General features: G+C 44.5%; 1 long non-coding RNA gene and 1 other non-coding gene across 2 annotated transcripts; both read left to right on the forward strand.

Annotated features, from left to right (window-relative positions):
• The first annotated feature begins 839 nt into the window (after window positions 1-839).
• On the forward strand, window positions 840-10,470 carry LOC141166780 (uncharacterized). The gene is made up of 7 exons (XR_012251349.1): window positions 840-1,002; window positions 1,251-1,297; window positions 1,734-1,799; window positions 2,246-2,279; window positions 2,582-2,643; window positions 6,691-6,768; window positions 10,331-10,470. It is a non-coding gene; the product is annotated as an uncharacterized lncRNA (long non-coding RNA).
• On the forward strand, window positions 2,364-2,508 carry LOC141175232 (small nucleolar RNA SNORA79). Its single transcript, XR_012253024.1, has one exon. It is a non-coding gene; the product is annotated as a small nucleolar RNA SNORA79 (small nucleolar RNA).
• Window positions 10,471-14,986: the final 4,516 nt, after the last annotated feature.

Consider the following 14,986-nt stretch of genomic DNA (forward strand, 5'->3'; position numbering starts at 1 on the left):
ATTAAATGTTAAGTGGGCACTTATTGTTGTAGGGGAACTCAGGTTATTGTGACTGTCAGAGGGGCACACAGAGGGTATTATTACTTTCTAGGGGGCAAAATGTGGACACTGTTTTCTAGGACACTTACACATGGCATTACTATATTCTAGGAGGTTTGTTTTACCATCTAGAGAGCGCACAGCAGGCGCATTAATACGGACACGGCAGCCGCGGCTCAGTATTGGGGTATCAGCAGGATGAGGTGTTTGTGCAGGTTGGGAATAGACGGGGACGATGCCTGAAATATAAGGAGTCAAATATGTCTTTGTTGTGATCTCTGCAGACTTGAGACTCTGAGTCCTGGATGGAGACATTGCCGTGTCGGTCTGGGCCAGATGGAAAAGACGGGAAACGTGAACAACTTAATCAGAAAGAACGTCAGCTGTAAGTTATATAACTGTGCTGTGATCTCTTATATGTTCTGCAGGACTGGCATCTATCAATATATGGTCACCATATGGCGGTAATATCGCTGGTCTTTGTATAGAGATTCATTTCAGTAAAAGCACGGTCATCTGCTGAGGTTCTCCTACATCCACTATCTGGGTGCCCCTCCATAGCTGTAATCAGGGTTACCTGGTTAGGGGCCCTCTCAGAAGTTTCAGCCCCCTGAACCAAAACCCTAGCTACGCCTCTGGTGGTTTGGTAATTCATTTTATTGAAATAAAAAGTTCTAGATTAAGGGCCATCCTCCTGGCTAGATATTATACTGTACGGACTGGGGAGAGAATACTGACTGTATCACCTCCTGCTAATCTCTGTGCTGTATTACGAGGCTCCTCCTTCTGATCCAGTCTCCTCCTTACCAGCGCGCACTTCCGGCGGTAGGAGGCGGAGCTCTGTGCTGTGGGCGGCTCCGCCCCTTCCCATGACGTCCTCCATCACACGCAGGAGCCGCTGCAGACTGCTTACGGGCGTGTGACCGCGCACTCTAAGCTCCTGTGCTCCTGCTCGCCCAGGAGGTCAGTGTGGGGGCGCGGGCCGGGACTTGTACGTTCTGCTCCCGTCTCGGCGTTCTGTGTATGTGGCGCTGTGTAGGTCTCTCTCGTTTATCGGAAGCCGTTAATCTCAGGGCCGCCATGTTGGCTGAGCACGAGGTGGCTCCGCAGTCGTGTTCCCGCGCTTTCTATGGCGCTAGGACTTGGCCTGCCCCTCTTGTTCCATGAGTGCTCACAGTGAGAGGGCCTCACTACAGACTTCTTATTCTTAGGTGTCCGGAGCTGCAATGACGAGCCTGTGGAAGATTCCACCCGGAGGGTAAGGTTGTTGGTCTCAGACAGCCCTGACATTAGTGCTTCCTCAGTCCGGTACCTGCCTGTTATTCATCCGCTCCTTCCCTGTGATCACACAGTAGTGTTAGTCATGGGGGATTTGTGGTGTTTGCTGGAACTTGAACTATTCCCCAGATCCCTGACTGTGCCCCATCGTGCCCTTAGTGACCTGACTATGCCCCAATCCCAACGTGCCCTTAGTGACCCCTATAATGCATCCCACTTGCCAGTAACCTGCTGTGATGAGTTTGCATAGTCCGTGTTTCACCTGACAACCAATGATTATGTTCTTGCCCTGAGCAGGCTTGTACTGTGCCCAGTGATGCAATATAGCTGGTGCCCAGCTGCTGCTCCCCATAGTATATTACATATATTTATAATTTGCTTCCACTTTAATAAGATTTAATGTTCATTCCCCTTAGCTGGTTGGACTGTGACACACATGGACTTCCTGCTGGAGATGACGTGGCAATTCGGATCCAGTGCAGGTAAGCAACACTCCTATCAAGTACTAATGTGTTCTTGATCCTAAGTGATTCTTGAGTGTCTCCTGCTACAGTCCTAAGGTTATGTACCTACAGGTTGTTCTGTTTCGTTTTTTAACCCTTTTGTAGACACGTGTGCATTTACATGAGCCAGCGTTGCAATTAAACAATTGCATCTATCTACAAAGATTTGAACATATTTCCTGTCAATGCATTAAAGAGTCAACAACTGTCTTGCTTTATTCCCCATAGTTCAAGCCTAAAAACCATAAACCATGTATGTAGACTGGCTCCATGATGACTCTGTGGTGTTCTGTGATGAGTTTTCATAGTCTGTGTTTCACCTGAGATCTGTGATTATGATTTGTGCTCTGAGCCACACTTGTCCGTTCTGTTTAATTCCCTTTAGTAACTTTTGTTACTTCATGATGTTTTTCTGTTTTCTTTAGGTGATCTGGAGGTCAGGATGGTTAGTTTTGAAAGGTAAATTTCATTGGTTTGAACTACAGAATCGTATTGCTTTGTTACCCTATTAATGGCTAGTGATTTATTAACACTCCCACTCATCGATGGCTGTTCCTTTCTGAGCCCCCAGCTATGGGCTTTGAGATTTTAGGCTGTCGTAGATTAAAGTTGCCTTTTTCACTCAGGAGTGAGTAAAGGTGGGTTGACTGCCTCTCCTCACTTCTGAATTTTGCGGGGCAAGACAAAAAAGCCACCCTACTCTGTGTGGTGTGATATGTCAGCCTAGCAAGTACTTTTTCTAAGCAATCTTCTTGTTACAGGTTATATGGACCGGTGAGCACCTACAGTTGATGTAATCTTGCGTTGCATTTTTGGTTGGAAGGTACGTATATAAATCAAACCTCCAAATTTCAGTTACAGTATCTATTGCCAGTCTGTGGCTCCCCCTTTTTATTTCGGAGCCTTGCACTGATGTGTTTGTACTTTAGAAAAAGTTGCCAGAACGGTCCTAATTTTCCACTAAATGTAATGATTGTTTAGCAAATTGGGTCTAAACTTCCAGGTTGTGGGATCTTTGCATGCAGAGCGGGGTCCCACAACTTTTGGCGGATATCCTCACTCTTTGCATTACCCCAGTGCTGTCTCAAACTTTACTAGGCCATTGTTGGATGGTAACGGCGATAACCTTTTATTTTTTGAATTATGCTCTCTGGCGCCCACCTGGTGTTCATTTTGTCCGATCAGTGGCTGGTCGAGTTTGCGCAGTTCCTGTCATAAGAGGTCCAACTCTCCATCCCCAGTGTGCACAATGTATTCTACTCACACAAGTCTGACAGCTCATGCTCAAGCATGTTCAGCTCAAGTCTGACAGCTCATGCTCAAGCATGCTCAGCTCAAGTCTGACAGCTCATGCTCAAGCATGCTCAGCTCAAGTCTGACAGCTCATGCTCAAGCATGCTCAGCTCAAGTCTGACAGCTCATGCTCAAGCATGCTCAGCTCAAGTCTGACAGCTCATGCTCAAGCATGCTCAGCTCAAGTCTGACAGCTCATGCTCAAGCATGCTCAGCTCAAGTCTGACAGCTCATGCTCAAGCATGCTCAGCTCAAGTCTGACAGCTCATGCTCAAGCATGCTCAGCTCAAGTCTGACAGCTCATGCTCAAGCATGCTCAGCTCAAGTCTGACAGCTCATGCTCAAGCATGCTCAGCTCAAGTCTGACAGCTCATGCTCAAGCATGCTCAGCTCAAGTCTGACAGCGCATGCTCAGCTCAAGTCTGACAGCTCATGCTCAGCTCAAGTCTGACAGCTCATGCTCAGCTCAAGTCTGACAGCTCATGCTCAGCTCAAGTCTGACAGCTCATGCTCAGCTCAAGTCTGACAGCTCATGCTCAGCTCAAGTCTGACAGCTCATGCTCAGCTCAAGTCTGACAGCTCATGCTCAGCTCAAGTCTGACAGCTCATGCTCAGCTCAAGTCTGACAGCTCATGCTCAGCTCAAGTCTGACAGCTCATGCTCAGCTCAAGTCTGACAGCTCATGCTCAGCTCAAGTCTGACAGCTCATGCTCAGCTCAAGTCTGACAGCTCATGCTCAGCTCAAGTCTGACAGCTCATGCTAGCACAGAGCATGTCTGTGATTCATCCCAACCCCCTGCACTCACACAGCTGACCTCTGGGTGAGATCGTTCTGCTTCACTGACTTGTTTGAGCGCAGGGAACAATCGCACTCACAAGTCTGTTAAGCAGAACGAGCTCATCCAGAGGTCAGCTGTGTGAGTGCTGGGGGTTGGGATGAAACTGACAGCTCACATGTGCTTACATGAGCTGTCAGACTTGTGTGAGGAGAATATGCTGTGCACGCTGCGGATGGGCAGTTGGGGGGAGTCGGACCTCTTATGATGACAGAAACTGCACAAACTTGGCCTAGCCACTGATGGGACGGATTGAATTAGCGCCAGGGGTCATAATTTTTAACAACTATAAATTAGAAAAATATTTCCACCTTTTCAGCTTTAACTGTTATTTATGGTGGCACAACCCCTTTTAAGTTGGTCAGCGACTTTTTCATGAAGAAACATGAGCATTCAGCTGAACCGACGCTCCAATGTGTAGGAGAGCTGGCCAAGATGACTGTCAGTCAACAGCCATCTAATGTACGTGGCTGGTGGCCAGTGTGAAAATTTCAAGATTACATTTGTTTATTTTTAAAACTGATTTGTGATATGAAGAAAAAACTAATAGTTTAAAAATATATGTAAGGCTGTGTGCCCACGATGCGGATTTAATGCGTTTCCGCGGTGCCATTTCCGCTTTGAAAACACATTAACACTTAAGTTGCCATGTTTCCCAATGATAATCCACATGTGCTGTGCGCATGCTGCGGATTATCAGTGCGGAAAAATCCGCAGCACAGCCATTTCTTGTGCGTAATCGCGGAAAAATCGCAGCCTTTGTCTTTCATTGAACTGCATAACATCCGAATGTATGCATGCGGATGTTGTGCGGTTCAATGCGCGGGTGGTACCTGGGTCTGGATAAGAGGAAACTCATCCGACCCGGGTACCATTAGTAATAAAAAAAAATATATATAATATTTTTTAAAACACATTATACTTGCCTCCCTGGTGTCGTCCTGTCATCGGCGTCCTGCGGTATTATGAAAAGACCTGCGGTGACGCCATTTAGTCATGTGATGATCACGTGACTGCTGGCGTCGGTGGTCGCGTGACCTCTCAGCTGACTTAATGACGTCAACGCAGGTCCTTTCAGAACACAGCGGGATCACCACCGGAGACCGGTAAGTATAATAGTTTTTTTTTTTTTTTTTTTTACATTTTAATTCTTTTTTTTTTTTTTTTTTTACTATTGATGCTTCATTTAAAGTAGCATAAGTTGGTCACACAATATAAATCCAAACCAGTTGCATAGATTTATATTGTGTGACCAACTTGTCAAGCACTTTTCCAAGTGATGCTCAAAATCGCTTGGAAAAGTGCTTTAAGAAAAACTCAAGTAGAAATGCATGCAAAAACGCTTAAACACTTCTCCCTGGCAAAAAAACGCTTGGATAATCTGCATGCGTTTTTTCTGCCAAATTTTTCAGAAATGCTCAGGAAAATTTCTGCATCATGGGCACATAGCCTAACGCGAAAATTTGATTTACTCAAGAAGTCATGTCCTGAAAACTTTGTCTTTAAATGGGCCTGGAAGCAATAATCCCCTTCCCCTCCCTTTGATGCATATGGATTCTTTAGTAATAGTAGTGTTGGCTGCCACAGGTGATTTGTGGTATTTGCCAAGTTTTCTGGAATTTGAATTTTCCCCAAAACCCCAGACTAGGCCTCAGTGTATACTTAGTGATGCCTATAACGCGACCCACATGTCACTAGCCTGCTGTGATGAGTTTGCCTAGTCCGTGTTTCACCTAAAAACCAGTGATTATGTTCATGCCCTGAGCAGTCTTGTACTGTCAACTGCTTGTCCAATGATGTGGGGTCTCTGATGCCCGTCCGCTCTGTGAGAGGCTGGTCTCCATGTATTGCTAATCCTTCCATCTGTAATATATGCTTTAAAGCAGGGGTCTCAAACTCTGCTGGGTATATGGGGCCGTCCATGGAAAAAAAATTGAATTTGGGAGGCCTCATTCTTTGCAGGTTAAAGTGACATTTTTAGTGATACCATTTTTTTTGTATACACCGTCTGAACATTTTTGCTGTGTTTATTTTCTTTATAGCTTGGGTCGTTACGGGTGTGGTGATAACAGATGCACACTTTTTTGTTTACTTTAGTTTATATATAAAACGGCATTTTTACCATTTTGTTTCCTCTAATTGGCCACATACAGTATTGTTTTACAATTAGCACTATTTAGTAATTCTGGTAAACATTTAGTAATGTGCCCCATCCTGGTGGTCCCTATGTTGTAGAATTGTCCCCTGCGCTGTTCTTCACACACAGAAAAAAAAAAAAAAGATTCTTCTCACCTGTCCTCCGTTCCTTCGGCATCCTTTTTGCACTTGCAGTCCACAAGCACAGATCCCTTGATGATCCCGACTTGGTCCAGGAGGAGCTGCCGACAGCAGCGCTCCATTGCCGCGCAGAGACCGGCTCTCTGCACAACATTTCCAATGCCAGCCGCTGGCCAATCAGGCCAGCAGCTACCATCTACGAATGTCAGTGACATCATACGCCGCTGCACTGGGACGCAGATATCAGCTGCTGGCATTGGAAATGCTGTGCTGGGAGATGCTCTCTGTGCGGAAATGCAGCACTGCTGTCGGCGGCTCCTCCTGGACCAGGTCTGGATAGTCAAGGGGTCTGTGCCTGCGGACTGCATAAAGCAGCCTCAGAAGCTGCGTGCGGCCCGCGTGTTTGAGACCTCTGCTGTGTTTTATTTGCTTGCTGTATAAGATTTACTGTTCTTTTTCCTTAGATGGTTGGTAATCTACGACCACTGTGACATATATGGACTTTCTGCCAGAGATGACTTGTACATTCAGATCCTGTGCAGGTAAGCAATACACCTCTCAAATACTAATGTGTAAATGGTGATCTTTAGTGCAATGCTCCCTGCTTTAGTCTTAAGGCTGTTCACACTAGGTGTTTTTTCTGCAACAAAACCTACTCTTTTGGCAGAAAAGAAGCTGCTTCAAAAACACAGGTTTTGGTCCGTTTTTCAGGATTCCAAAGTTCAACTTTACTTCCACTACAGAAGCATGAACACAGGTCTTGCATTGGTGACCTATGTGAAACCATATTAACCAGAATTACAAATGTAACAGTTGGGGAGGTGAATTGTTCAAGAATAGTTTATCCAAGACATTAGCAGAGCATTGAGTTTGTAGGACACTTTTTACACTTTGGTCTGCCATTGACTTGTTCTGGCATTGTTCAATCTCACACCTTGGTCAGCCAATGTCTACTTTGTACTTGTCACTAATCTAATTTATTCTGTACTAATCCAAATTGCCATCTCAGTTGTCCAAGACAAGATGGTTTAAAATTGGGAGGATCACAAGAGTAAGTGTATTTCACATACTGCTGTACTTGCTTTTTTTTTCACTAAAAACGCAGCAAAACCTGATGCCTGTGTTTTTTTGCACTACCCCTTGCTTTCAATGGGTGAAAAACGCTGAAAGTGACCTGCTCTATTGTGCAGAAAACCATGCACAAAATACTTGCTGAAGGATATACAGTGCCTACAAGTAGTATTCAACCCCCTGCAGATTTAGCTGGTTGACACATGCGGAATTAACTTTGCATTGTGACATTTGTACTGTAGATCAGCCTGGAAGTGGGAAATGCACTGCAGCAAATTTTTTTTTTTTTTTTTTTTTAAAACGCTAAAAGTTAATTCAGAGTGTCATTTATTATTCAACCCCTCAAACCACAAGAATTCTGTTTGGTCCCCCTAAAGTATTAAGAAGTAGTTCAGGCACCAAGAATAATGAGCTTCACATGTGTGGATTAAAAATCTCTTTTGCCAGCCTTTTCTGACTATTTAAGACCCTCCCCAAACTTGTGAACAGCACTCAGACATGGTCAACATGGGAAAGACAAAGGAGCATTCCAAGGCCATCAGAGACAAGATCGTGGAGGGTCACAAGGCTGGCAAGGGGTACAAAACCCTTTCCAAGGAGTTGGGCCTACCTGTCTCCACTGTTGGGAGCATCATCCGTAAGTGGAAGGCTTATGGAACTACTGTTAGCCTTCCACGGCCTGGACAGCCTTTGAAAGTGTCCTCCCGTGCCGAGGCCAGGCTTGTCCCAAGAGTCAAGGCAAACCCAAGGACAACAAGGAAGGAGCTCCGGGAAGATCTCATGGCAGTCGGGACATTGGTTTCAGTCAATACCATAAGTAACGTACTCCACCGCAATGGTCTCCATTCCAGACGAGCCCGTAAGGTACCTTTACTTTCAAAGCGTCATGTCAAGGCTCGTCTACAGTTTGCTCATGATCACTTGGAGGACTCTGAGACAGACTGGTTCAAGGTTCTATGGTCTGATGAGACCAAGATCGAGATCTTTGGTGCCAACCACACACGTGACGTTTGGAGACTGGATGGCACTGCATACGACCCCAAGAATACCATCCCTACAGTCAAGCATGGTGGTGGCAGCATCATGCTGTGGGGCTGTTTCTCAGCCAAGGGGCCTGGCCATCTGGTCCGCATCCATGGGAAGATGGATAGCACGGCCTACCTGGAGATTTTGGCCAAGAACCTCCGCTCCTCCATCAAGGATCTTAAGATGGGTCGTAATTTCATCTTCCAACAAGACAACGACCCAAAGCACACAGCCAAGAAAACCAAGGCCTGGTTCAAGAGGGAAAAAGTCAAGGTGTTGGAGTGGCCTAGTCAGTCTCCTGACCTTAACCCAATTGAAAACTTGTGGAAGGAGCTCAAGAATAAAGTCCACATGAGACACCCAAAGAACCTAGATAACTTGGAGAAGATCTGCATGGAGGAGTGGGCCAAGATAACTCCACAGACCTGTGCCGGCCTGATCAGGTCTTATAAAAGACGATTATTAGCTGTAATTGCAAACAAGGGTTATTCCACAAAATATTAAACATAGGGGTTGAATAATAATTGACCCACACTTTTATGTTTAAAATTTAATAAATTTCAACTGAGCAACATAACTTTTTGGTTTGTAAGATTTATGCTTCTGTTCATAAAACCTACTCTCGTTTGCAGTTTGAAGGCTCTAACTTATTTGCATCTTATCAAACCAGCTAAATCTGCAGGGGGTTGAATACTACTTGTAGGCACTGTATGAAATGTCAATGGACTCATGAGAACCTACAGTTGATGCAGTTTTGTGTTAAGTGCAGAGATCAATTGTTAGAAATTCTTTCTGGTAAAGCTATATATCTTTCTAGTGTTTTGACCTTCGGTTCTGCTAAGGTAGAGCTTCAAATCCACATTTCACACAGCTGTATTGTTTAAAGGGTTTCTCATGGTTAAAGGAGTTGTCCTCTAGTGTGCCAAGTTCTTGAATGCCCCCAGTGTGCTGAAAATAATATTAACCTCCTGTGGCAGCACTGCTCCAAGCACATCGTTCCACCTTGGATTTTATGATTGTCTCCTGCATCTCACCATCACACACGGAGCGATACCGGTCCACAATGTAAATTTTCTTTTGGGGTGTGGTATTTGGCTTTCAGGCGAAATTTATGGAAACCTTTTAAGTTCATGCTACAGTACTATTTTATCATGAAAGTAGGGCATTTAGAAGCATGCAATGGTGATTTCTTCATAACTTGTCACGTGGCCTTGAGCATCAATTACTGCTTGACAATGTTGTCTCATGCTGTTCACAAGTGGCGTTATTGTCTGCTGGACCATGGTATCCCACTGTTCTCGAAGGGCAGCCCTCCAGGTCATTGAGGTTCTGGGGTACAGAGTTACGAGCTTCTACATGGCAACTCCGCTGATATGGGATTCAGGTCTTGAGAAAGTACAGGCCTCTCCATTTGAGGTACCCCAGTGTCCAGCAGCTATTCCCTAATAATGCTACCTTGATGAGCTGGACCATTGTCCATAAAGATGAAATTGGGCCCGTGTTGTTCATGCAGAGGCACAATGACTGGATTAATGATGTTGTTCAAGTAGTGGGGGCTTGTCACTGTACCATTCACAAAGTGTAGGGTAGTTCTGTATTGACTAGACTCCTGCACACACTGTAACCACCAGCAAAGGCTCGTCTGGTGACAACTGTGACTGATGCATACTGCTCTCCTTGACTTCTCAATTTTTGCTCGGTGTGAATCAACTTTAATCAGTGAACAGCACCGAGGCCCACGGCTCCAGTTGGACATTTGCATTCAAAAGTTTAGAGACTTTCACGTGAACTTAATGTGATAAGGTTAGAGTGCATTTTAGGTTCATCCTCAAATTTTGCAGTTGACAGGCACCCTCACCCAATGTGGTAGAACAAGGCAGGCTTTTGGACATTGCTTAGTTGCTGCTGCCTAGTACTGCATTTTATTTCTCATTCAAGTACTGGGTGTTGGACATTCACCAATCTCATATTGATGACTTATCCCTAATTTTTTTTTTTTTCTTATAGGCTATTTAAGACAAGAGGCCAAATATCCTACAAGAATGTGTAAAGCTGCCATATTTTTTGGTTTTATTGGCTGGATTGTTAAAATGCGATGTTGTATTGTGCAGTTGTGAAAACTGAAATGTTCTAATAAAGATGAATGAAACAAAGATTTGTCCTTATTGTGTGTGTTTATATATGGCAAAGTGTAATATTTACGGTTGGTGTAAAAACACTTTTCCAAGACTTGACTGCTTTAGCCACAATTGGATTGTTTGGGAATATCTTAAAGGAAACCTGCCACTTAGTTTTTAGCTATTAAACTGGCTCCAGTGTTAGTAATGCAATGTGCATCACTAACATGGTTTTCACAAAGAAAAGCTCCCAGTATTATGTTTAAAAAAAAAACATTTTACGACGTGGTACATAATAGTATGCACCTCGTCGTGACCCCCAGCGCTGAGCCTGCACTAAACCGGGCACATGTCAGCTGATTTATACAGCTGACATGTGCCCGCAACAGCTACGGGTGGAATCTCAATCCACCTGCGGCTTTTAACTAGTTAAATGCCGCTGTCAAACTGACAGTGGCATTTAACCTCACCGTAAGCGCGTCAGTTACCCCGCCCATCGGTGACCCCATCACATGATCACGGGTCACCGATGGGTTGGAATGACAACCCGGGGTCTGCAGTTGTCATGTCCAGATTGCTATGAGCGCCGCCCAGTGGTCGGCGCTCATAGTAAGTGAGCAAATCTGCTATATACAGGCGATCTGCTCATCCACCTGTATGTAGCAGAGCCGATCAGGTTCTAAACGGCAGAATTAAGCTTTTTTTTTCTTTTTGTTGCCACAACATAGCCCATTATTGCATTTTCTTGCAATCAGAACATCATATCTACCCTGAAATGGTGTCAAGAAAAACGTCAGCTCGGCGCGCAAAAAAGTCCTGGAACAAGAACTTGCAATGACCCGGAGAAATATAATGGCAGGTCAGTTTTATCATTTGGTGAACTTGGTTAAAAAAACTGGAATTGCTTTTTTTTTTTTTTTTTGCAATTTCACCACACGTTTTCCAGTACACTATGGTAAAACCAGTGATGTCATTCAAAAGTACAACTCGTCGAAAAATAGTTATGGCAGCTTTACAAATTTGCTTGAGGAATTAGTCAACTCAGCTGAGGTTGCTGAGATGGAATGAGTTGCGTGTGCTCTGATTTAATAATAAAGGATCTTGACCATCAAGAGTGTAAGTACACAATAGTTTCTATGAGCCATCTGGTCAGGGATGCTTTAGTAGCTTTGCTTACTTTATTGATACTCCTAAACGTTAGGAACAGATTTTCTGCTTTCCTTCGAAACACTTCTCCATGTCCAATCTCTTCCAGCTCTCCTGTAAAATCTGACTCTCATGAGTGTCCAACCATCAGAGGGCGTCTTTAGGGTTCTCAAAGAATGTAGAGGTACATAAGGCAACCAGTCTCGCTTCGCAGGATCAATCATTGTGTATTGTAGGGCTAATACTCTAATTCTCTTTTTGATGTCCAGAAACAAGGATCTCTTGCACTGAACTGCTGCTGCAAAATCCGCAAAGAATAAGACTTTTTGCCCACCAAACCTAATATGATTGTCCTGAGCTATCTTTAAGATTATTGAAGTGAAGAACTGGAGAGGAAAAAGAAGTGCAATTAGGGTATATAGGATATGCACAATGGTGCTCACCTGGTATGGTTGTATGGACACAACCACTGATAGGGCAGACCCACAAGGAGATTAAGGTATAAACTGGAGACAAATGGATTAATCTGCACTGCAGTTAAACAAATGAAGGCTGCAGATTCAAATGCAGGCGGTTTATTCATCAACACGTTTTGAAGTTTACAGCTTCATCAGGACAAACCACGGTATAGTAACAATCAGCACAAGCAGATATAAATAGACCAAACATTCACAGAGTTCAAGAATTGCATATTAAATGTTACAGGTGATATGAACATTATTGTAGGAGCCATGACCATATGGAATAAAGTGGAAACCATGTCATTGTCGATGATACTGAATGTTAAATTGAAAACACTAAAGAAAATGGTGAAAGGAAAAAAATATATTAAAATACTGTATTTTCTGGACCATAAGACAAATATTTTGGAGGAAAGTGGGGACTGCGTCTTCTAGTCAGGATGTACCATCCGGCTTTGAATGGCGGGGTGGGGTGTGTGGCAAAGGCGGAGGAGCGGGTCACAGTAGGGAGGAGCCGTGTGCTGCAGCTAACACTGTGCCTGCTGTTAAAGAAAATTAATATTCACTGCTCCCCATGCCCATGGGCGTGTGTGTGAAAACCCAGGGTCTTCTGTGGGTGTAACGCTACTCAGACAACACAGGGTGAGGGTAAAACAGCATGGCAATACTTTGAACCACAAAGTGGACAATAAATACACAGAACAGTCCCAGCAAATACCCAAGATGGTACAACATTACACAGTCTCACCCTTCCTTCTCCGCCCGCCTGGGATAGAACAGCTGTGACTTTGGAGACTTCCAGGGCTGACCACTTCAACCAGTGGCCCTCCACTTCAACCAGTGGCCCTCCGCTTCAGGCGGGCCCTCACAGATAGAAGGTAGCGCAAGCTTAGGAAGCTAGCAGTCCATTGAGGTACAAGACCAGGAGACCCGAAGGTCCAAATCTGGCCTCTCCGAAAGTTTCCATGGGGCCAGGCGACCGGTGGGTCCCTCCTGGCAACTCCAAAATGTCTCCATGGGTTCTAGGTGACCGGTGGGTCCCTCCTAGCAACCCCAAACAACATATCCATAGGGCCAGGTGACTTCTTCATCCTCTCCTGGACTCCCCAAAATGTATCCATGTCTCTGATGGTTAATGGAGCAGATCCGAATCTTTCCAGTCAGGGCCGGTACCTTTAGATTAGAATCACGTAGAATACAAATCTGTGTCTCTTAAGATGCCATGCAATCCATCTACTTTGCTGAAGGATGTCTCCCATTCTCCTTCCAAAGTCCTTCTGACTCTGCTTGACTCTGTCTCAAGACTGAATCTGACTCCGGGACCACAGACATCCCTGTTTATATTTACATCTGTGTGAGGTCATCAGGCACAGGTAAGAGGTAAAGGTGCAGGGCTCGAGTATCCACAGCTCATCCCCCAAGATTGACTGTCAAACACCCTACAATGGTATTTAACATATTTAGCAAACATTTGTTGTTCTAGCTGATTATTACAGCTGACATGTGCCCACAACAGCCGCGGGTGGAATCGCGATCCACCCGCGGCTGTTAACATGTTAAATGCCGCTGTCGATCTCTGACAGCGGCATTTAACTCGCTCGCGCTTCACGTGATCGCGGGTCACCAATGGGTGGGCATGACAACCCAGGGTCTGCAGCAGACTCCTGTGGTTGTCATTTCTCAATTGCTATGAGCGCCACCTAGTGGTCAGCGCTCATAGTAAGTGAGCATTTCTCCTGCATACAAGCGATCTGCTCATCGCAAAATTAATAAAAATGGTACCGCTGAAAATGTCATATTGTCCCGCAAAAAAACAAGCTGCCACACAGCTCCATCATCCGAAAAATAAAAAAGTTCTAGCTCTCAGAATAAAGCGATGCAAAAAAATAATTTTTTCTAGAAAATAGTTTTTATTGTGTAAAAGCGCCAAAACATAAAAAAACTATATAAATGCGGTACCGCTGTAAATGTACTGACCCGAAGAATAACGTTGCATTATCAATTTTACCACACGTGGAACGGCATAAAAAAAAAAAAAAATCCTGAATTGTTGGTTTTTGTTTATTCTGCCTCCCAAAAGTCAGAATAGAAAGCGATCAAAAAATGTCACATGCCCGAAAATGGTACCAATAAAAACGTCAACTTGTCCCACAAAAAAACAAACCATCACATGACTCTGTCGGCCGAAATACAGAAAAATTATAGCTCTCAAAATATGGTGATGCAAAAACTAGTCTTTGCAAAAAAAGCATCTTTTAGTGTGTGACAGCTGTCAATCATAAAATCCCGATATGAATCTGGTATCGCTGTAATCACACCGACCCGAAGAATAAAGTCGTCTAATCACTTATACCACACGAGGAACGGTGTAAAAAAATAAACTCTAGGGTTAGGGTTGTGCTAGAGTTGGGGTTGGGATTTTTTCAAAAGTAAAGAAAAAAAAAAGATGACAATATGGCGACCAGTGTTGAGCGCAAGTGCTCGCTACTTGAGTTTGCTTCGGGTGCTCGGGTATGTACTGAGCATCGCGGGTGTTCGAGTGACATGCTCGAGTCTCTGCCCCATATGCTTCACGGCCAAAAAAACGTTGCTGGGATCGCCAGCCATGCACGAGCGATCCCCGCATGTTTTTTTTTGGGTGTCTAACAACTGTGAAACATGCGGGGCAGGGACTCGAGCATGTCACTCGAGCACCCGCGATACTTGGTGCATACCCGAGTACCCGATGCAAACTCAAGTAGCAATGACAACTTATTCAATATGATGACCTAATGTTATCAAATTCTGTCGTACCTTTGGGTTCAAAATGTACACTATACCCCTTGATAAAATCCTTAGGGAACTTATCTAGATGTGTGGTGAGCACCTTGCACCCCCAGATGCTTCACAGAAGTTTATAATATTGAGCCGTAAAAATAAAATTTTCACATTTTTCCCAC

This window comes from Phyllobates terribilis, unplaced genomic scaffold (assembly GCF_046119375.1).
Source record: "Phyllobates terribilis strain yellow unplaced genomic scaffold, ASM4611937v1 Scaffold_1__5_contigs__length_1240528914, whole genome shotgun sequence".
Taxonomy (NCBI): Eukaryota; Metazoa; Chordata; class Amphibia; order Anura; family Dendrobatidae; genus Phyllobates; species Phyllobates terribilis.